The 22,752-nt window shown below is 33.6% G+C and overlaps 1 pseudogene; it reads left to right on the forward strand.

The window, feature by feature from the left end:
* LOC138693830 (uncharacterized protein CG3556-like) overlaps positions 1–22,752 on the forward strand; it is a 114,403-nt pseudogene that overhangs the window by 47,262 nt on the left and 44,389 nt on the right.

Genomic DNA, 22,752 nt, shown 5'->3' on the forward strand with positions numbered 1-22,752 from the left:
GATCAAAACTAATCAAAATGGTAAAAGTTTATATGGATCATTCTGCACTTCCATGCAAGGTTTAGGCCTATACAGAAATACAATCAATCAGTCAAAGGACATTATGGAGCATGTCCACTCCATGTTGATTTCACAAAACGCTTCCACTCTGTTCAGTCTTTTGCTAGTTCCTTTTAGTTGGTAATTCGCATTTCTATGCATTCCTTCTGAATTTCATCTTTCCATCTACTTCGAGGTCTTCCCAGTGGCCTTCTGTTGTTAAAAGTGTTGATATATATTTGTTGCAGTCATCCATACGTATAACATGTCCTGCCCAATTTAATCTTCTGGTCCATATTACATGTACAATTGACGGTTGATTATAAAGTTTGTGAATATCATTATTATGTCGAATTTTCCACTTGTTTCCAAGTATAAAAAATTGGACCAAAATTTTTCCTCGACACTTTGTTTTCAAAAACTATTAATTTGTGTTTTTCCTTTTTAGTTAAGCTCCATGTTTCCGATTCATATAATAGTACAGGTTGGATTAGTGTTTTGTAAAAAACGATTTTTAAATTTCTGGTCAAAAAATGGGAACGTAATAAGTTGTGAATAACATAAAAAGTTTTGTTTGCATTATGTAGGCTGTTAAGTATTTCATGTTTTCTGTCATTAGAATTGTCTATCAAAACACCAAGATATTTGAACTGATTGACTATTTCAAAAGTATAATTTTTTATTTTAAAACTATTGTGAATCCTTTTTGTTTTAGTGATTACCATATATTTTGTTTTACTCGTTAATATTTAATCCAATGTTTTGTGCTTTTTCCATTAATTCAATAAATAGCTGTCTTATTTCAAGCTCATTCCTTCCTATTAATAATAAATCATCAGCATATGCAAAAATGTTATGTTGTCCACCCAGGTTTATTCCATCTGGTATTAAGTCTAACTGTCGTATTATCTTGTCTAATGCTATATTAAATAAGATTGGCAAGAGAGCGTCACCTTGTTTTAATCCTGTTTGATTTACGAATTCTTAGTATTTAGTATTTATTTATTTATTTAACCTGGTAAAGATAAGGCCATCAGGCCTTCTCTGCCCCTTTACCAGGGGATTACAAGTATAATATGAAGAATAAAATTACAATTAATATTAAATTTACAATTACAATTACAATAAACATTAAAGTACGACAAGATACCTGATTAATGAAAGCTAGAGATTTTATCATAGAATATTTTTGTATTTACTGAATTACAAATTAAACCTAGAATATCAAAATTCTATAGTGATGAAATTACCGGATATTGAAATATTTTGTGATAGATTAAGAGAATTATTTACAAGAAACCATGTCTGAATGAGTCTCAATTACTGATCAAGTGCCTAGTAAGTTTTTGTTTGAATTCAATTTTATCTCGACAGTCCCTGATGCTAGCAGGTAACGAATTCCAGAGTCTTGGCAGGGCTATTGTGAAAGAGGATGAGTATGAGGAGGTGCGATGGGATGGTATTGTTAGTACTGTTTCATGGCGAGAGCGTGTGTTCAGATTGTGGTGGGAAGAAAGGTAAGTGAAGCGAGACGACAGGTACGAAGGAATAGAAGAGTTCAAGATTTCGAAGAGAAAGAGAAGTGAATGTAAATTTCTTTTCTTATCTAGTTTAAGCCAACCTATTGCTTCCAGGGATGGGGTAATATGATCATATTTACGAACATTGCTTACAAAACGTACACACAAATTATGAGCACTTTGAAGTTTCATTTTGTTGTCGCTGGAAATGTCAGTCAATAAAATGTCAGCATAGTCAAAATAGGGAAACACAAGTTTGCACAAGGGACTTTTTTAAGCAAGAGGGAAGATGAACATTTATCCTTTTTAGCACATGGATAATAGAATATACTTTTCTGCAGGTTTCTGTGATTCTTCTGATATAATTCCATTTGTTACTACTTTGCTTACCATATCTTTCATACATATTTTACATAATCTGATTAATTTCAAAGGTATTCCAAATTCGGCCATTATATTCCATAGACTATATACAGTCTATACAGAAATATGGTGTTTGTAATTCAATTTTAGATCAGATTTCAGATTTGTTTGTTTCATTCTGATTGATTGTGATGTGATTTACAGATACGCTGTCTATGGTATTGCTTGCTCTGAACTGCATTGTTCGTGACCACCGGAACCGAAATCTGGACCACTAAGTAAAGAAGCCTAGTGTAGGTCTGGCAGAGCAGCAACATCCTGACGGCAGCTTTGGAAACCTCCACAGCACAGCTCTGGCTGTACAGGTACAAGATCTTATTCAAACATTCAAACCGAAGGTGGATTTTGAGAGATGTGCACAAGAAAATCTCGTTGCTCTTGCACACAGGTTTACAATGATGAGTTTTAGAGGTGGCTTGCCTATATAAAGAATTAATCAATCTGAAATGTAAATGAATTATTCACTGTATCAAGTAATTACGTATATTTTAATAAAATCGATTATTTTAGGGCAGGTACTTGTATTTAACATTGACCATTGTACCGCCTTCACATATTGATATAAATGAGCCGTTCAGAGCAGAAGTGGTGTAAGTCAGGAATGGGTAATGAGGGTTAAAGTAAACATTCTGTAAAATACAGAGCAAAGTAGCAATTAATATTCAGTTTATTTAAACTATTAGTAGTCAGTGAATAGCAAGAAGGACTTATTAATTGCTACTTTGCACTGTATTTTACAGAATTTTTACTTTAAACCTCATTACCCATTCCTAACTTACACCACTTGTGCTCTGAACGGCTCAACTCTACTTGCTAAGTAATTATTTTAAAATGGTAGAGCTGTGATAATTATAAATAAAAGCATATCTGATGATTTAGTGATTACTATGCTTGCATTTCAACTCAATCCTGGAATAGGATGATGGATTTTTAGACAGAAAGATTTTTTTTTTTTACATTTTCATTTCATTTATTATATTCCATAAATCTTACATTAGCAATGAAGATTTAAGATGTGGAACAAGTTAAAATTTTACAATATTACAATTACAATTACAATTTTTACAATTTTGCAATTTTCTACAATATTTTGGCGAGATGTAGTGAGATGAGGTGAGGTCCGAGGATTCGCCAAAAGATTACTTGGCATTTGCCTTATGGTTGGGGAAAACCTCGGAAAACCCCCAACCAAGTAATCAGTCCAAAGGGGGTTAAATGAAGTGTGGCCGAGGACTCGCTATAGACTATCTGGCATCAGTCCCACGGTTGGGGAAAACCTCGGAAGAAACCGACTTTCGTTGGATGAGAGAATAAATCTGTGGGCCTCATTTACATGGTTAGGTGTATGTAAATGGTATTTTTCTTTGATATTGAAGACAGAATTCTATATTGGTAATATATGGAGTGTCTCAAAAACAGATCATCGAAATAATTGAAGGGGGTTTTTTTTTTTTTGGAAAAAAAATTAAACATGTCATTTCTTAAGGTGTTACAGAAACTTCGGGAAACTGAAGTACATTTATAACTTAAATTGCCTCATAGAAATATATTATATGTAAATATAGGTAACTGTGGAAAGTGGTTGTTTTAAGAAAAAATTCTCTCTTGTGGCTGAAATGTGCCTCTCCTTTAATCTTCTTTTTCTTTATTACATCCTATTTATTCTCTTTTCGTTGTTTACGTTTCTTCCATGGGGTTACTTCTGCACCTAAAGATGACTCCATAACTAATACAACAATTCGCGTGTTAAAGTTTATTTTTTTTTAGATGACTTTTGCTGTGTACATAAAAAGCAATACTGCCAGTCTACTACAGTTTAAAATTGTATGCATAAATGTTTCAAGATGATATGAATGGGATATTTGTAAATGCTACCATCAACCTGGTCAATGGCTGTGTTCACAAAAAGTCTTTGGACTATGGTTGTTTTATGAAAACCATTGAAAATTTCCACTCCTATAACATAAGACTAAGGTATTTTTTTTTTTCCACTAACAAATAATTCAGTATAACAGGTGGTTGTGGAACTTGGACTCTCACTTTGAGAGAGGAACAGAGGTTAAGGGTGTTTGAGAATAAGGTGCTTAGGAAAATATTTGGGGCTAAGAGAGATGAAGTTACAGGAGAATGGAGAAAGTTACATAACACAGAACTGCATGCATTGTATTCTTCACCTGACATAATTAGGAACATTAAATCCCAATGTTTGAGATGGGCAGGGCATGTAGTACGTATGGACGAATCAAGAGCTGGGGAGGCTGAGACATAGATGAGAAGATAATATTAAAATGGATTTGTAGGAGATAGGATATGATTGTAGAGAGTGGATTAATCTTACTCAGGATAGGGACCGATAACGGGCTTATGTGAGGGCAGCAATGAACCTGCTTGTTCCTTAAAAGCTATAAACAACAAATAATTCAGTAGATAGCCACTACAATACACTCACCACATGCTTATTATCTTAAATTTGCAATTTTTGAACTATGGTTCTCTTTTAAAAAGCCCTTCAATTGTAATAATAACCACAGGGTTAAGAAATATGCCAGTAAAAATACCATATTCCTATTTAAAATATTTTTCAAGTTTTCGTTCTCTGAATTTGTTAAGCCCTAGTCCCAATAATGAAAGTTAATCAATGTTTGAAAGGCCGAAAGAAGGGCAAAGAGTATGTGTTATTTGTAGAAAAGACATTCCCTATGTTTTGTTAATTTTCGCTCAAATGTTTTTCATTTTTTTAATAAGTAAAATTATGCGAAATCAACCTAACTCAAGAGTGATTAAACAGATACGGAGAGCTGTTCTCTGATTGGGCGGCAAGTCAGAAGTTGAACAGTTCAGAGCCAGGTATAACGCTAATCACAAATTATGTTTGATATCTCTAGAACTACTTGAGTTCGAAGATTGAAACCTTCGGCTTTTGTGTGTGTTTTTTTTTTAAATTCAGGAACATTCCGGAAATGTCGGTTTATTTTTTAGACACCCTATATATGATCACAGTAACTTTATAAGAAAATAGTGGGAACATGATTCATAGTCTCACTGTGCTACTGCACTCCATCTGTGTTCTTTACAGGTTTGATGTTAAGTTCCATCATGATGTGCTCATTTCTTCTGTGATCAAATTTGGTGTGACCTGCAATCTGTCTTATGAAACTCATTCCACAAGCTGTCATTCTGCTTATATCCTATCTTTTTAAGTCTAAGCTTCTCTTACATAAGCCTATCAGAGGACAGATCTCGCGAGCGGCTTAAGCGAGTGTATTAATTTTTGGCCTCTGAAGGCTTCAATAGGCCTACATTGTAGATAATACCCATTGTTTTTGTGTATTTTTTAATATCATCTCCACCTTTAATGGCTAGATTATATCCCAAATGATTAAATTCATTCACCCTCTCCAGAATTTTGTTGTCTGGATAAAAAATTTCACTTCGGATGGGTTCTTTACTACAGAATGCCATGATTTTTATTTTTAAGATTAAATTTTCATATTTTATTATTTACTCATTTTATGAAGATTATAAATTGAGCTTGGTAAGTCATTTTCTGAAGGTACCAATAACATTAGATAATTCTCAAAAAGTAAAATATCGGTTGTAATATTTCTGTTTATTCGTATACTGCAATAAGATGTTTGTTTCCATTTATTGATGAGTGCATATATTCACAATAAGTAAGATAGGTGATAAGCCACATCCATATCTTGATTGGTCTCCAGTCTGTTAAAATATCTTCAATTTTGATCCATATTTTGGTGGATTTGTTAGAATTTAAGAAATAAATTTAACGTTAATGTACAGTATTTCAGCTGAAGAAATATAGTTTTCTCTAGGCTAATACAGAGTCTCTAGATAGACGTTTATCTGTCATTGTGCATTCGCATGTGTTGCTGGCAGAGTCGGATATTCATATCCCCCTGAGTCAAGCACATAGATTGCTCATACAAATTACAAACTACAATAACCACCTACCTTTGTCATAGAAAATGTTTGAAATGATGTCCTTGTGCCACCACACATCTTAAAATTTCCCTTCTTATATTGTTTCTCAGGTCTTCCAACGTATGAGTGTTATTTGAATGAACTTTATTTTTAATTTCCCCATAAATAGAAATTGCATACAGTAAGATCTAGGGATCGTGCTTGCTATATTCCCTCACTGATGGCCATATCTTCAAAGATTTCCTCAAGTAAAGCTAACGACAGATCAGCTGTATGCGTTATAGAGCAGGCTTGTGAAAAAATTCCTGTGTACAATCAATGTCAGTTAATTCATCAAGGAATGGTGTGATTATGTTATCCCTGTGCTTTTGTGCATTCACAGTATTTTTTTAATATAATCAATCAATCAATCGTTTATTAATGTCATGAGCAACAGTTTGTTTTAATAGATACAAAATAAAATAATATTTTACATAAAATATAAAAACAGATGAATACAACAATACAAATGAAATACAATACTGGTAATAATAATAATAGTAATAATAATAATAATAATAATAATAATAATAATAATAACAATAACCAATACTAATAATAATCGTAATAATGAAGAGCAAATATATCTTACAGTGGAGTCAAGAAATTCACTAATACTATAGAATGGATGGTTGGTTAACCAGTTATACAAAACAGATTTAAATTGTATATAACTTGTATGATGTGCCTTTTGTGGTAACTTATTAAACATTGTTATAGCAATAGAATTGAACCATTTTTTGGACTTACTTAATCTAACTCTAGGTTATGAAAGACAGTAATTGTACGAGTATCTTGTATTATAGTAATGAACTTCTGTTTTAGGGTGATAAGTGTTAAGATTTTTCTTAATTTTCATTAGACATTGGAATAAATATATATATATATATATATATATATATATATATATAAATTTATGACAGTTAAAATTTTTTCTTGAATAAATAGTGGTCTACAATGAGCGTCATATGCAGACCCTGTTAAAATACGTACCGGTATAGCTTTTTTTTTTTTTTTGTATAATAACAATCCTGGATATACTACTGCTATTTCCCCAAAATGAATACCATATGGTAATATACTATTGAAGAAGATGTAATAAGAATTTATGAGGTAGAATTTTGGTATTAAAGGTTTTAAATGTCTTAATAAGTAAATTACTCTTGATAGCTTAATACTTAGCAAATTAATATGTTCATCCCATGCTAGTTTAGAATCCAATACAAATCCTAACAATTTTACCTATGACTGAGCTTTGGCGTTCGATGTATTTTTCAATGAAAATATTATATTTTGAGTTTTATTTAAATTTATACTGAAACCATTCACCCAAAACCAATTTACTGCAGTATTATATGATTTCTTCATTGCTGAATTAAAATTTTTATATCGTGTGTGATGAATAAAGAATTGTATCATCTGCAAATAATACAGATTCACAATTAACATTTTCTGGAAGGTCATTCACCATAATCAAGAATAGGAGTGGTCCCAAAATGGAACTGTGAGGCCTGTAAGGCCCTATAAGTCTGTAAGCATTGGCATTTCGTCTGCAAGATCGGGTTTTTCTGCACTGTAACATCTGTTCTGTGTTGCTACGTGACCATGTAAATAAAACCGTGCTTCATCCGGGAAAAAAATTAAATGTGGATCAATAGAGCCATTATTAACATTATACAACACCCAATTACAGAAATTTACTCTATTCATATCACATGGCTGCAATTCCTAAACAAGTAAGGTACATTAGCCACCTGCGTGGCTCAGTTGGTTAAGGTGCTTGCTTGCTGGTCTGAAGTTGTGCTCAGGCGCGGATTCGATCTCCGCTTGGGCTGATTACCTGGTTGGGTTTTTTCCGAGGTTTTCCCCAACTGTAAGATGAATGCCAGGTAATCTATGGCGAATCCTCGGGCTCATTTCACCAAATACCATCTCGTTATCACCAATGTCATCAATGCTAAATAACCTAGTAGTTGATACAGCGTCGTTAAATAACCAACTAAAAAAATAAGGTACATTGCTATTTTCGAGATCTTATAGTGGATATTCTTGCATTACTGTATACATTTTCTATTTATGGAAGAACTTAAAAAAATAAACTGTATTGGATTAATTCGCATATGTTGAAAGAACTGAAAGACAATATAAGAAGGGAAATTGCAGCAAGAAGAAGAGGTAATGCGTGTTAATACAAATCTTCTTAAAAGATGTGTGGCAGCACAATGAAATGATTTCCAACATCTTCTATGACAAAGGTAGGTGGTTACTGTAATTTGTATGATCAGTCCATGCACTTGACTTAAGGGGCTATGAATATCCAACTCTGCTAGCAAATAGTGTGCTTCCTGAACTTCTATTTGAAGGCTCTGTAATATTTTCAGTGATAGGACATATACCAAAGTTATACAGATGTAATGCATTTCGAGGTATTTCAGAGTACCAGTAGTTGTTTAGTCAACTGTCCGAAGGCAGGTCTGAACCTCACAAGTGATACAAGAAGGCACCATTTATGAGGCAATTAGGCCAGGAAATAATAAAGTAGAGTGGTCAGTTTATTTCTGCCTCCATTGTATACATCACCGACTAGCTACATATAACACTAATCAGACTTTAGATGCATACAAACAATTGTTCTTCTTCTGACATATATCGTCAAATGAGATGTACTGCCTGATAATAGATATACATATCAGCCAGAACTTCGATTAGAGGATTATTTCAGAGTAATAGGGTAAATTTTTATTTTGCCTAGTTTGTCCATTTAAATTTAAAAACTATATTAGGTCCGATAAGCTGTACAAGTTATCAAAGATTTATTGTTAAAGCCATCAAACTTATAAAAAATTACATAGTAATGAACACAAATACTGGTATACAATTATTTACATGTTGGATGAACGTTTTCGGTTCAAAGAACCATCATCAGGTATCTCGTAGACACTACAAACAACTTATGTTATAATGTAAACAAACTGTGTGACATAGATTTTAAATGTGAAATATAATTGTACACTTTGATTGATTATAACCAGGGAACGGATTTATATGGACTAAAAATATATGAAATATGTAAATATATATGTAGTTATTTTTACCAAAATATGGAATTAAATATGGATTTTTACCAAAATATGGAATTAAATATGGACTTAAAATTATAAAAAAATGACTATGTACATTAAATATTGGTACATTTTAATCAAACTAAACAAAAAATATAATGGACGTACCTTATCTTCCAATGTAGTTTCAACAAAACACAATTTTTATTGTCTGTTACCATAACAATAGGTTACAAACATTTCTTTCAAGTGCTGAAAAGTGAATCTTCTTCTATTGTCTCTGAGGATAGATTTATACTGACTAAAAGAGCGTTCGACGTCACAAGAAGTAACTGGTACATAATTCAATTTCACAATGTCTGCTGGGGATAAGTCCAAGTTAATCTTCACTGTTGATTCACCACTCATCACAGCAACAACCTTTTGTAGTTCTTCATATCCAGGGTTTTTTGAAAGTTCAGTGTCCACCTTAGCTCTTACTGCATCTGCAACTTTACCTCTACCACGATTCAGTTGTTCCACAGTACTATTTATAATTTCAAAACTTTCAGATAGTGAAAGGTGCCTATTTTGGAGACTTTTGAGCGTTTTTATGATGCATGAAAATGTATGCTGAATGTGAGCTAAGTCATTCTTCACACTTATGTCACAGGTAACTGTTTTCGCAGTATCAATTGAGACTGCATCTTCAGAGTCCAATGCAAGGAGAACATTGTTAATAGAGTCTATATGTTCGGCATAATATTCAACTGCTTCTAGCCATGTACCCCATCTAGTTAAAATTGGCTTTGGTGGCAATGGAATTTCAGGGTACATTTCTTTCAACACGTTAACTCTACTGGGAGCTTTGAGAAATACTTTTTTCACTGATGAAATCAACAAATCTACTTTAGGGAAATTGTCTCTGACCACTTCTGCCACACGATGAAATGCATGCGCCACACAAGTAAAATGGGTCAATTTAGGATATACAACAGATAATGCTTGTCCAGCTTTGACCATATAAGGGGCAGCATCGCTAATAAAGAATAACACATTATCGTACATAATACCCTTTGGCCACAGGATACCCATAGCTTCGTTGAACAGTTTAACTATAGTTTTGTTATTGCACTTTTCTAGAACATCACAATGTAAAAGAATTCGTTCAGAATATTGTTCACTTAACAAACCGATAACTACATTACCAACAAGTCTACCTTCTTTGTCGGGAGTCTCATCAATGGAAACCCAAATTGAACTATCTTTAATTTCATCTCTTATCTTCTGTATTATCTCATCGTAGATGGATGGAGCATACGTCTTCCTAAGTGTTGACTCATCCGGGATTGTATGTTGAGTATATTTTTCAAGGAATTCCCTGAAGACCTTATTCTTTAGTTTGTAGAGAGGAATATCAGCAGAGATGAGAGAACGGCACAGGTCGATGTTAAACTCAGATCTTACATTCGATGTTGTTGGTTGTGTTAAAAACAGTTGTCTCTGCTTGGAATTTAGTTGTTTGTTGGCCTGATGTTTACTAGTTGTAATGTGTTGTTGCACCAGGAACTTTTGTGTAGATGATACTGCACACTGACACAAATTACAAAATAATATTTTATTGTCAGTTGATAAACCATCTTCTTTAAATTCTGAAATGTAACTTGTTAGTTTTGATTTTAAATTGACTGAATGACGTACTTTTGGCATATTTACCGTCTTTATAGTATGATTTACAAAACTGAACCTATGTGTACTCTGACTGGCATTTAACTGTTGAGCTGCACAACTGAAGTCTGTTAAAAATTTTAAATTAAATTAATACAGTTTTGTAACTTACTTTCCCATTGTTGATAGGACTGCTAATTTTCAAATAACTCTGATGTTAAAGGGATTACTGAACATGTGTTTAAATCTCTATTGTTGAAATGTATTTTTAAAAGTTAATGGAATTTTGTTTTGTTTTATTGTTAAACCTAATATAATATGGACTGTTTTATATGAAATATGGAAAATATATGGAAATTAACGAAAATATGTACTAAACTCTAAAATATGGAAAAATATGGAAAATAAAAGTAGGATTTTTCAACCCTACACATTGTGAAACATAAAGATAATGCAAAATATAAATTATATTAGCTTTATAAGTAAATATGTATTTACATATAAATCCTTTCCCTGATTATAACAATGCATTTGAATAGGTAAGAAATAGTAATAAAATCTATATATACAGAAATAAAATTGTTAAAATGTGATTAATCGATCAAATATGTGAATTAAAACTATATAAGAGGTGACAGTAAGACCAAATCCATATGATTAAAATACGTATAATAGAAGTAACATAAAGACTGCATTTACAGGATGTCAAGTCGGTGTGCAGGTACAAATGAATGGAAGTAGATATACAGCTTCAGATGTAGATAACAATTTCTATGTCACCTCACATGTTTCGAACGTTATGTTCTCTTTATCTTCACATGAAACTGTACAGTATCTACTTCTATTAACATAACGTTCATGAACATTTGTCGCTGGTCCCTCTACAATACCGGACACACACTTTTCTCAATCATTTTCGTAAGTATTTACTTCATTTGTGTTCCCCCTTATTGCAATTTTTACATTACTTGAATGGGTTATTTATGAAAGGGCCTAAGTCTTGAATACTAAATTGTTAGCAATTAAAGAAAAACTGCTTATAGGCCGAAATTTTGAAATTAAGGCTGAAATAAAAATTGTATCATAAATTGTACTAAGCATTTAGAGTGTGAAACTTAGTCCTCTTCATATCTAAATCAATGTATCTACACCCAAAGAGCAGTTATTACATTACAAACTCATTTTCACAAAATAATGACTTAGGCCCTTTCATAAATAACCCATTCACTTGATTTTCAAAATTTATTAACTCTTAAAATTAAGTTTTCCTAACATAGTAAAATTTCTACATATTATTTCAGAATACAAGACTTCAAATTTTTCGAACGTTACATCCTCTTTACCTACATATGAAGCTGTATATCTACTTCCATTTATTTGTACCAGCACATTGATTTGATAACCTGTAAATGCAGTCTTCATATTGCTTCTGTTATACATATTTTAACCATATGGATTTGGTCTTATTTTCACTTCTTATATAGTTTTAATTCACATATTTGATCGATTAATCATATTTTAACAATTTTATTTCTGTATACTTAGATTTTATTACTATTTCTTACCTATTCAAATGTATTGTTGTGCAACCGTCACTTAGGTCGCACTGATTGCTAGCCGGATGGCTACTGCGTTCGTCTTCTGCTCATTCTCGTCAGGATTTCTGACATTACCATTGTACACAACAATGGAAAACTACTTTTCGGGAATAACTAGAGCTCTCAGGATACTATAGGAAGCTACATGACTACTAAACTAAGTCTGAAAATGATTGCGTTATTGTACACTACTTGATTTATTCTATATTTACAAAAATATACAAAGTTACTTACAATGTATTTCATCAGATGACGCCATGCCGCTCAGATTCACGCTCTCTGTGAGTCTTCACCAACTAACCAACTGCCTCACGCGTCTCCTTTCCAACACTTTTTATGTTTCGGTACCCGTTTCCCACCCGGGTTACCGACCACGCCATCCACCAAGTGAGATGGTCTTAAAACACTTTTGACTTCATGTACTTACAAATATCGTCTTAATCAATCATTTCTTATACTTAATTTTAATTTAGTGCATTATAGTGACAAGTCACTATAATGAAATTACGCGCAAGAAAAAAGTCCGAACAATGCGTGACATAATTTAACCAATTAAAATGCATGCTTTGTCCTACTGGACCAATGGGATTGGGCCAGCAACAATCTGAAGCGTAAGAATACTTTCGTTGTAGGCAGTGATTTTACCATGCGCCCGACAAGACTGTCTATTAGAGTCGGGCAAACAGCCTCTTACTCCCGCTCGTCTCGTAGGCGAGACTGGCTGGCCGATAACGCCAGTTCCGAGAATCGTATTCTCGAGATTGGCACTCTCGGGAACGAGGAATACCGGGTCCCGGCCTGTTATCGCACGGCCGACTTATCGCTACGAAATGCGTACACTGACTGCCGGCTTAATTGCCGCTCATCACTGCAATTCGTGACTCTTTCTGAAATATTAATGTTCATGAAGTAATTTAAGAAGGCACAGCAGTGTGGTATGCAATAATACAGCACATTATGATTGTTGACATTCTTACAGAAGTCACACTATTTTTAATGAACAACACTTTCAGTCGTTACCTAATCCTAAGCTAGTCTAAAACAATAACAAGTTATGGTTGGAGCTATGATATACTTTCTCGCTATCAGCATTTCGTTGACATTCCATATTTAATCATTCGATAGTGTTTTGTATACGCTATAGTAATGGATATCACACGACTGTATTATTATTATTATTATTATTATTATTATTGCGCGTTCACATCTGGATGTTTCGTTGTTATGCAAGGGCATCTTCATCAGCATGGGTAATTATTGCGCTGTGTAAGGACGAAATAAAATAATTAATACTTATTTATATTATTATAAAGAACCAAAGACTCTGACAAAAGATATTTTTGTTTCCCAACTGATAAAATGCTGAATGTGAAATGGAAAAACTTTTGCAAGGGGAAGGACAGAATTACGAAATAGAGTACATCCTTTCACAAATTGATCATAATTACTTACAAATGCATTTTAAGGAACCCGGAGGTTCATTGCCACTCTCACATAAGCCCGCCATCGGTCTCTATCCTGAGCAAGATTAATTCAGTCTCTACCATCATATCCATTTTTATATTATCTTCCCATCTACGTCTCTGCCTCTCCAAACGTCCTTTCCTTCCGGCCATCCAACTAACACTCTATATGCATTTCTGGATTCGCCCATACATGCTAGATGTTCTGCCCATTTCAAACCTCTGAATTTAATATTCCTAATTATGTCAGGTGATAGTACAATGCGTGCAGTTCTGCGTTGTGCAACTTCCTCCATTCTCCATCCCTCTTAGCCCCAAATATCTTCATAAGAATCTTATTCTCGAACACCCTTAACCTCTGTTCCTCAAAGTGAGAGTCCAAATTTCACAACCATACAGAACAACCGGTAATGTAACTGTTTTATAAATTCTAACTTTCAAGTTTTTTGAGAGCAGGCTGAATGACAAAAGCTTCTCAACCGAATAATAACAGGCATTTCCCCCCATATTTATTCTGCGTTTCCTCCTGAGTGTCATTTATATTTGCTTTATCATAACAACAGAGAATAAAAGAGGGTTATTATTATTATTATTATTATTATTATTATTATTATTAAATTAGTTACTTTACGACGCTTTATCAACTGCTATAGCTATCTAGCATCTGAATGAGATGATAATGCCAGCGAAATGAGTCCAGGGTCCAGCGCCGAAAGTTACCCAGCATTTGTTCTCAATGGGTTGAGGCGAGAAACCTCAGCCAGGTAAAGGCTGGTTCACAATAAACCGGGAACGGAAACGACAACGAGAAATAATCTATACTAATAATAAATCTGTAAGCGAAATTTTTCTGATAATTTTCGCTTTTCCAAAAATAATTGGTGTTAACATATATAATTAATTAATCATCCTGAAACCGAAAATCGCTTTTTTTTTTATTTTTGTTTGTATGTCTGTCTGTCTGGATGTTTGTTACCTTTTCACGCGATAATGGCTGAACGAATTTCGGTGAAAATTGGAATATAAATTAAGTTCGTTATAACTTACATTTTAGGCTATGTAGCATTCAAAATACTTTATTTAAAGGGACGGTTGTAAGGGGGCCTGAATTAAATAAACCGAAATATGTCGCTTATTATTGATTTTTGTGAAAAATGTTACATAACAGAAGTTTCTTCAAAAATGATTTTCGATAAGTTTTATTGCAGGCAAAATTTTGATAGGACTGATATTTAAGGATATAAAAGAGTTTTAAAATGACAATACAATACATTTCCGCCGCCGCCTCAGATTATAGTGTCGTTGTTCCGTAACTGCTATGTGCAAAATATTAAATTTTTTAGTAGGAAGAAAAATAAATTTATTCGTTCCATAGCAGTAGTGCATAGGAGATCGTGAATTCTTACATTTTTACACAATGAACTCTATTAATTTGGAGTGATTTATTAAAAGATGCATTCAAGACTAATTTAGAAAAATGTTAAACGAGTTATATTTGCACCAAATGAGTGGTCTCTGGACCAAAATGATAGCATTTTAATTATTTAAATACAATTTAAATTAAGTAACATATTAAATGATTTATTCTTCTATCAAACACGAATGTTCCCTGGACCCAGTGTTCTATTTTAATTATGTAATTACTTTATATTTATTTCTAATAAGTGCAGCGGAGCACACGGGTACAGCTAGTGTTAAAATAAATGTATTTAAATGTGAACATTCACAATTAACGAGAAGATTGCCGGAGCCCGGAAACGGGAACGTGAAAGTTAATTGTGAATGCTCACATTTAAATGTATTTATTTTAACAATATTTCCGTTATCGTTGTCGTTTCCGTTCTCGGTTTATTGTGAACCAGTCTTAACTTGTCCCAACCAAGATTCGAACCGGAAGCCGATCGTTTCATAGTCAGGTGTGCTAACCGTTACTCTACAGCGATTATTATTATTATTATTATTATTATTATTATTATTATTACTATTATTATTATTATTATTATTATCATCATCATTATATCATTATTATTATTAGTATTACTGTTATCATCATCATTATCGTAATCAATGGGATGATTAAGATTATGATTATCAGGATTATTATGATGATTATTATTTATTACTGTCTTGTAAGTTATCATTAGGTACAAGTATTAGAAATCTGATTAATTCTTAATTTGTTATTCTCGTTCCTATAACATAGGATAATTATTGTAAATCATATAGGCCTATATAATTTTATATTGTAACATGGTTAGAATACAATAATGATTGTTCTGTAACAATAATTTATAACGTGCACACCAATAGAAAGTGTAGTTTTCTATAGTATAGGCTGGTTCACAATAAACCGGGAACGGAAACGAGAACGGAAATAATGTTAAAATAAATGTACAGTATTTAAATGTGAGCATTCAGAATAGTTAATTGTGAATGCTTACCTTTAAATACATTTATTTTAAAAATATTTCCGTTTTAGTTCTCGTTGCTGTTTCCGTTCTCGGTTTATTGTGAACCAGCTTTTAATATTTTCATGTTTCATATCATTGTGTTACAAACAATTTTTTTATTTAGTTGCTATAAAAGATAGCCTAATTACTATAAAGTGTAAACCATCTTGGACTATATGGGTATAGCCTCATTTTCAACTACCTTTATTAAAATACCAATTAATACTATCCGTACAATAACGAGTTTTCATGCGTTGAAGGGTTCCGTACAAATTTTACGGAACAAACGTTTGAATCATGAGTCCTGCGCTAACAGGTTAACTCGCCGTTATTCGAGAACCAGTAAAAATTTTGAGTGGCCATCACTTTTAAAAGTAATTTCCATAATTTTTTCTCAACATTTCTCTCGCTTTGACCCCCCATCTAACGTGAAAAACAAAAAAGTTTGCCGCTTACCAGAGGTGAAATCTGAACAGATCAATCTCCATCGAAGTTAATATTTTTTTTTTTTTTTTTTTTTTCACTTTCCAAAAATGATTTTCAGTTCGATTTGTTTTTCTATGCTTTCCTTATACATTGGGCAATCAATCCAAAAAATTACAGCGCGATTGATTAAGTACTATAGGATCTACGACATGATATATATTTAAAGAACCGGGAAATGTATAAGCCAATGCTTCCTATAGCAGCACGGCCCGAGCGATATTGCTTCCTTATCAGTACTACAGTCCCGCCTAGACGTCCGAGACTGTCGGGAGTGATCTAGTATCGGTAATCTCGGGACCAAGAGAATCTCGTGTTCTCTATCAGAGTCATTTGGCTGCGTTAAGGTACTCGCGCACTGCTCGGGACTACGGAGATTACACAACTGAGAACGGGCGATAATATGAGGCAGTCTGCCCGACTCTACTGTCTATACCGCTGGCTAAGCATCCCAAGACCGTGTATTCCGCTGACACTATTCCTGTCTCCAATTTAATACTTCACAGGAAATCATGCCCTGGGGCATAACAGTATCATTACAGTCGACCCATGATATTCATATGAGGAGTGTCCATATTTTGGAGGTGTCCGTAAGGAGAGGTTTCACTTTATAGTAACAACATCAAATTGTCACATTCTTCTGTGTAGCTGACAGAAAAACTATTTTCACATTATAGGCTTTAGAGGCTGCAGATAGTGAACTTGCTGGCAATGGTGGCAACATTGTCCCAGTGCACTGGAACCGCAGCAGTGCTATAAACTACCTGGTATCACGTCAGGCTCCTGATGGTTCATTTGGAGACGTGTTTACAACCACTGAAGTTGTGCTTGGCTTGGGACCACGACGACTCAGCTCTGTTAGAGACCTCAATTGTGGTAGTGGTAAGTGTAACATTTAATGAACAGTCAAGTGTTTACAAGCACAAGAAAATGAAAAGGATTCAAGAAATATAGAATCAAATAGATCAATCACAAATAGGTACCAGTATGAATTCAATAAAATTATATTGATATAAAATAGGCTAGGCCTAGGTACTAACTTGTATCTCTAACACTGGTAATGTAATGATTAGGAACTGGATTTTTATGTAATTACATATTATATTCCATTCAAAAGTATTGGAAAGCACGACTCCTAATGGCTTCATTGCCAAATGCAAGGCACTAGACAACAACAACATATTATATTCCTTTCAACCTAACCGTATATAAATAGCAAATCTTTGCCAATCTTGTAATCACCATTAATATATTAAAATTTGATACTACATATTTTTTTCATATTTACCCACATTACATATTATGGCTTGGTATTACATAAATCTACATATTTAGGGGTTTTATTCATTTTTACTTCTCTAAAAGGAAAAGAAAAACTTCTGCTGTGGAAGTTTACAATTTGGAATACACAGATTTAAAAAGCCCTTTTACCTACTCAAGAAAGGATATACAATATTTCGGGACAAAACATAACATTCTTAGTTCCAGAAAGTAATACAGGCACTCACCCCATACCACCCACTATAAATATGAGTGAGCAAAAGGCAACCTTTCTCATACAACAAAATCACTCAAAAAGTAGAGTTGCCTTCATGTGATGGAGTGGGACGAGACGACATGATTTGTCTCGAACTATAATTGTTCTGCACACATCTTAACAAGCCGTTCCCATGCAATTTGTAACCTTACCCACCCTCTTCCTAATCCTTCCAGGGAAAACCCGTGTCAAGTCTGACATGAGCCACAATAAAGTAGCCGACTTTTGAAAAGAAGCTGGAAAGATGTTGAAAGATTAAAATAAATAGGTTTTCAGGTTATTGCTTGACCTCTTTACTTTAAATTTAGTAGACCTATACGGAAATGGGATTTTCCGAGCAATTAGAAAATATGGTTCTCGGCTGGAATAATCCTACCCTTCTGAATGTGGCAGGAATGTCACTTTTCAAACAACAGTTTGTAAATACCTATGGTTTGAGGTTTTAGTAGGTACTTTGTTTCTTACAGGGAGCAGCTAAAATGCATGTGTCCCACATCTCCTCTTACTTTCTCCTAATCCAGTAAAGCGAAACAGTGCTTGCAGTACTGTTGTTCAGTCATTTCACTCAGTTCTCTAGCTTTAGAATTTACAGTATAAAGTGCAAGTGAGTTTATCTACTGCTTTTAACTAACTAAAATGGCCTCTGTATCTTCATCCTTAACGACAAAAATAAAATTATGGATTGCGATGGATGAAGCTTTCACTACAGATGGAAAAATAGTAATGTGTCAAGTGTGCGGTAAAAAAGTTGGGTGCTCTATGAAATCACAACTGGAGAGTCTTACCTATCCTATACCTGCCAGATATTGATATTAAATATTTTCATGATTTTACATATTTTGATACATATTCAGCTTATTTTTCTTACATAAATATGTACATATTTCACACCTTGATATTACATAAAAATCCGGTCCCTAGTAATGATAATCAACACAGGTTGATATTTGATCTTTGATATGACGAACATAAAGTAACCTACAGCATTGCTAAGTTCATCCTGTGAACAGTAGTAAATAGTTCAGGAATTTCAATCCCCTTTTTAATGTCTTAATTAATATCGTTTTACATCAACCATTAAGCAAAAAGCTCTACACTAGGGTTTCCCTTATATGGGCAAAAAAAAATATTTTTTATGTATCAGACGCATACCCCCTAATGTTGTTCTATATTTTCACAATTTATGTAAAATTTCGACTTAATTGCATGGCTTTAAATCATGCCGACTTTGCTTTCGAATTTTAACTTCATTTCAATTTATTGATGATTAATGAACAAATCAATTTCGCAAGTTTTCTTTATTTTTCTTCTGACAACCATGGTCTTTGTCTTGTTTGAATTTATCTTCATCCCATACTGCTCACAGTTGTCATTTAACTCCACTATCAAATCCCTTAGTATCGTCTCCTCTTCTACTAACAATAGCATATCATCAGCAAATTTTATGCACTTTAATCTTCTTCCTCCTACTATCACACCTCCCATGTTCTGAAAACAGTTCTTTACCAAATTCTCCAAGTAGATGTTGAACAAATAGGTGATGAAGGGCATCCTTGTCATACTCCTCTCACTATTTCACTTTCTTCAGACATTTCTTCTCCTATCCTGACTTTGACTTGTTGTTTCATATAATTATATTGTTGTTGTTTTCTAATGCCAGGTGTTCGATAATAAAGTCATTTCATCTCTTGCACTCCAATATTTGTCAAAGATATTGTCATGGTCAGCCACTGAAGCACAGATTTTGAGGTGTTCCGAATCTATTTCTTGATTTGAGTTGCGCAATGGGCAGTTAGGGGACTGATATATTCCAATTCTATGCAGGTGTTTGGCCAAACAGTCATTGCCTGTTGCCAAACTAAATGCAGCTACAGATGATTTGCGTGGTAAATCGGAAATTAACTGTGGATTGTGATGCAGAGAGTTCCATTTTTTTTGCCTTGAGATTGTGATATCAAATTTTGTTTGTTGAAGTCTAAGTATGTAGATTTAATAAATCTCTTCACAGAGTAATACGTAGATTTAGTAACAGGTCTGTAAGTAGCAGTACTGCCGTTCTTTGTTAAAGCATCTGCATTCTCATTTCCCAGGATTCCACAATGGGATGGTATCCATTGGAATACAATTCTTTTATTGAGTGTTATTAATTGAGAGAGCATTTTAGTTATTTCTGCTATTTGAGATGAAGGTGTGTGGCTAGAGACTATTGATAGAATAGCTGCTTTGGAATCTGACAATATAACTCCATTTTAAAATTTATTGATGTGGAATAGAAGATTCTTGAGACTTTCACTTATTGCAATGATTTCTCCATCAAAACTTGTTGTTCCATATCCAAGAGATCTATAAAGTGAGAAGAGATAGCAGGTAACACCTGCACCTGCATCTTCTAAGTTTTCTTTTAAATTCGGGATGTTGATTTTCTGTTTTAATTCTTGAACCATGGATATGAAACTTCTTTGAATTTTTAATCTACAGAGAGGACTGTATGAATGCCAATTGTTTCCTGGTAATCTGATAAGTTTTTCATTTTGAATCAGTGCTTTTTCTTCTATCGTCATTTTGATGCTGTTAATATTAGTGAGGAATCTCATAGAATCTATTGGAGTTGTTTTGATTCCACCAGTAATGAGCCTGAGAGTTTGGTTTTGAACATGTTCTATTTCGTTTATGAAAGGTGAAGTAATTCAAATTTCTCCGAAGTATGTCAGCACTGGCTGTATAAACATTTTGTATGTAGTGTTCAAAGTATTTCTAGATTATCCCCATTTCTTTCCTGCTAGTCTTTTCAGAAGGGAGAATCTTTTTTGAGCTTGTGCAGAAATATATTTCGAATGGTTGCTCAATATTAAATTACTGTCGAAATAGATGGAACAGTATGAAACAGATTGCAATGAAAAGGAAGGAAAAAAAAATTGAAATTATTTAAGCAGCAGCAAGAGCAGCAGCAGTCAATAATAATGAATTTGGAGGAGAAGTATGTGTAATCATTATATTTTACTCTAATAATAATCTGTGGCACTACAGCCCGTGAAGGGCCTAGACTGACCAGCTGGCTGCTGGCCTCACGCCCACATGCCGAAGCAGAGGTGGACGATCATCCAACCAGAATGGAGGTATCGTGTGGTTAGCACGATGATCCCCCCAGCCGCTATAGCTGCTATTCGCAACCGGATTTCGCTACCTATCGTAACTCCCCAAGTGCATCACGATGCTATATTTTACTATATTCAGTTGTATAGCTTAGACAGTGACAATTAACTCTGGAAACACGATTTGTCTTTTGTTCCAAGGACAAAATGAAATGTAAAAAATGACTTTAAAGATCTACATATCATTTTATTCGTTATTTTCACTATAAAATTATAAGCTTCATTTGTTCTGAGACATTCCCTAGTCCTGTCAGAAAATTTTCACCTAGGAATTAGTGTATTTTTCATGTATTAATAGTTCCGCCAACACAAAATTGTGGACAGGTTGAGGTTATTAACCTGGCCTTCTTCAGAGTGGTATTTATTTATTCCTCTATACTTTATTAATTTCTCTTCCTTTATTAGTTTGCATATTTTATGTTTATAATTCTTTAGGTAGATTATATGAATTATATGTAATGTAGTAACAAAACTGTACAAATAATCAAAATGTTTAATTCAGGGAAAGTCAAAACAACACTCATATTTGATAAATGTTTGCTCTTCCAGTAGCTAAACTCCAGCCGTCTACAGCAACAACACTTCCTCCTACTGCTGTGGCAAGTGCGGATTCAAATTTGACAGTGGAAGGCACGACTCCTCGACAAAATCCTAAAGGAGATGACCTTGCAACTGTGACATATACATTATGGGTTGGAACAAACGTGACAGAGAATTTCACCATCAGTGTGACAGCTGAGAAGAATTCGACTTTTTATCACATAATGCAAATAGCTGCAGATCAAGATTCCCACTATGTGTGAGTATCATTTGTTACCACTACTGAAACATAGATAGCCACATTCTGATGCCTCCAAATGTGGTCTGTGATGTAGTCTGTATAGATCCTCCTGAATTCCGATATTCTCTAACACATTAATTTTGATAATTATTCACTTCATTTAAATACCAAAGTAGAGTAGAATTAATTGTATCTGGCAGTTGTGGGACAAAGCCAGTGCCAGATAACTGATTTTTCCGGATAATTGGAAAATACTTTTATAGGTTATGTAAAGACACACTGTACTGCACAAACATTTTTTTTTCCATGTTGAAATTGAGTAATTTTCATATAGATAATTAAAAATAAAGTTTTGAAATACATACAATGTTTATTTTTAGTACTGAATAAGGTAATGTACATTCATCAGTTAATAATTATTGTAATACAGTAATACAAAATAGCGTAAAAATACTAAAAGTTTTCGTAACCTTATGACAATTTTAAGTGGCTGTCATGTGAGTCATGTGATGTGATGAGCAGAGTAGCCAACATCGCAACTATAAAGACTATGTACTAGCACTCGATGATTTGAGCGTAAGAACATTTTGCTTGCATTTTGTGGAATCCATTGTGC

Source organism: Periplaneta americana, unplaced genomic scaffold (genome assembly GCF_040183065.1).
Source record: "Periplaneta americana isolate PAMFEO1 unplaced genomic scaffold, P.americana_PAMFEO1_priV1 scaffold_22, whole genome shotgun sequence".
In the NCBI taxonomy this organism is placed as follows: domain Eukaryota; kingdom Metazoa; phylum Arthropoda; class Insecta; order Blattodea; family Blattidae; genus Periplaneta; species Periplaneta americana.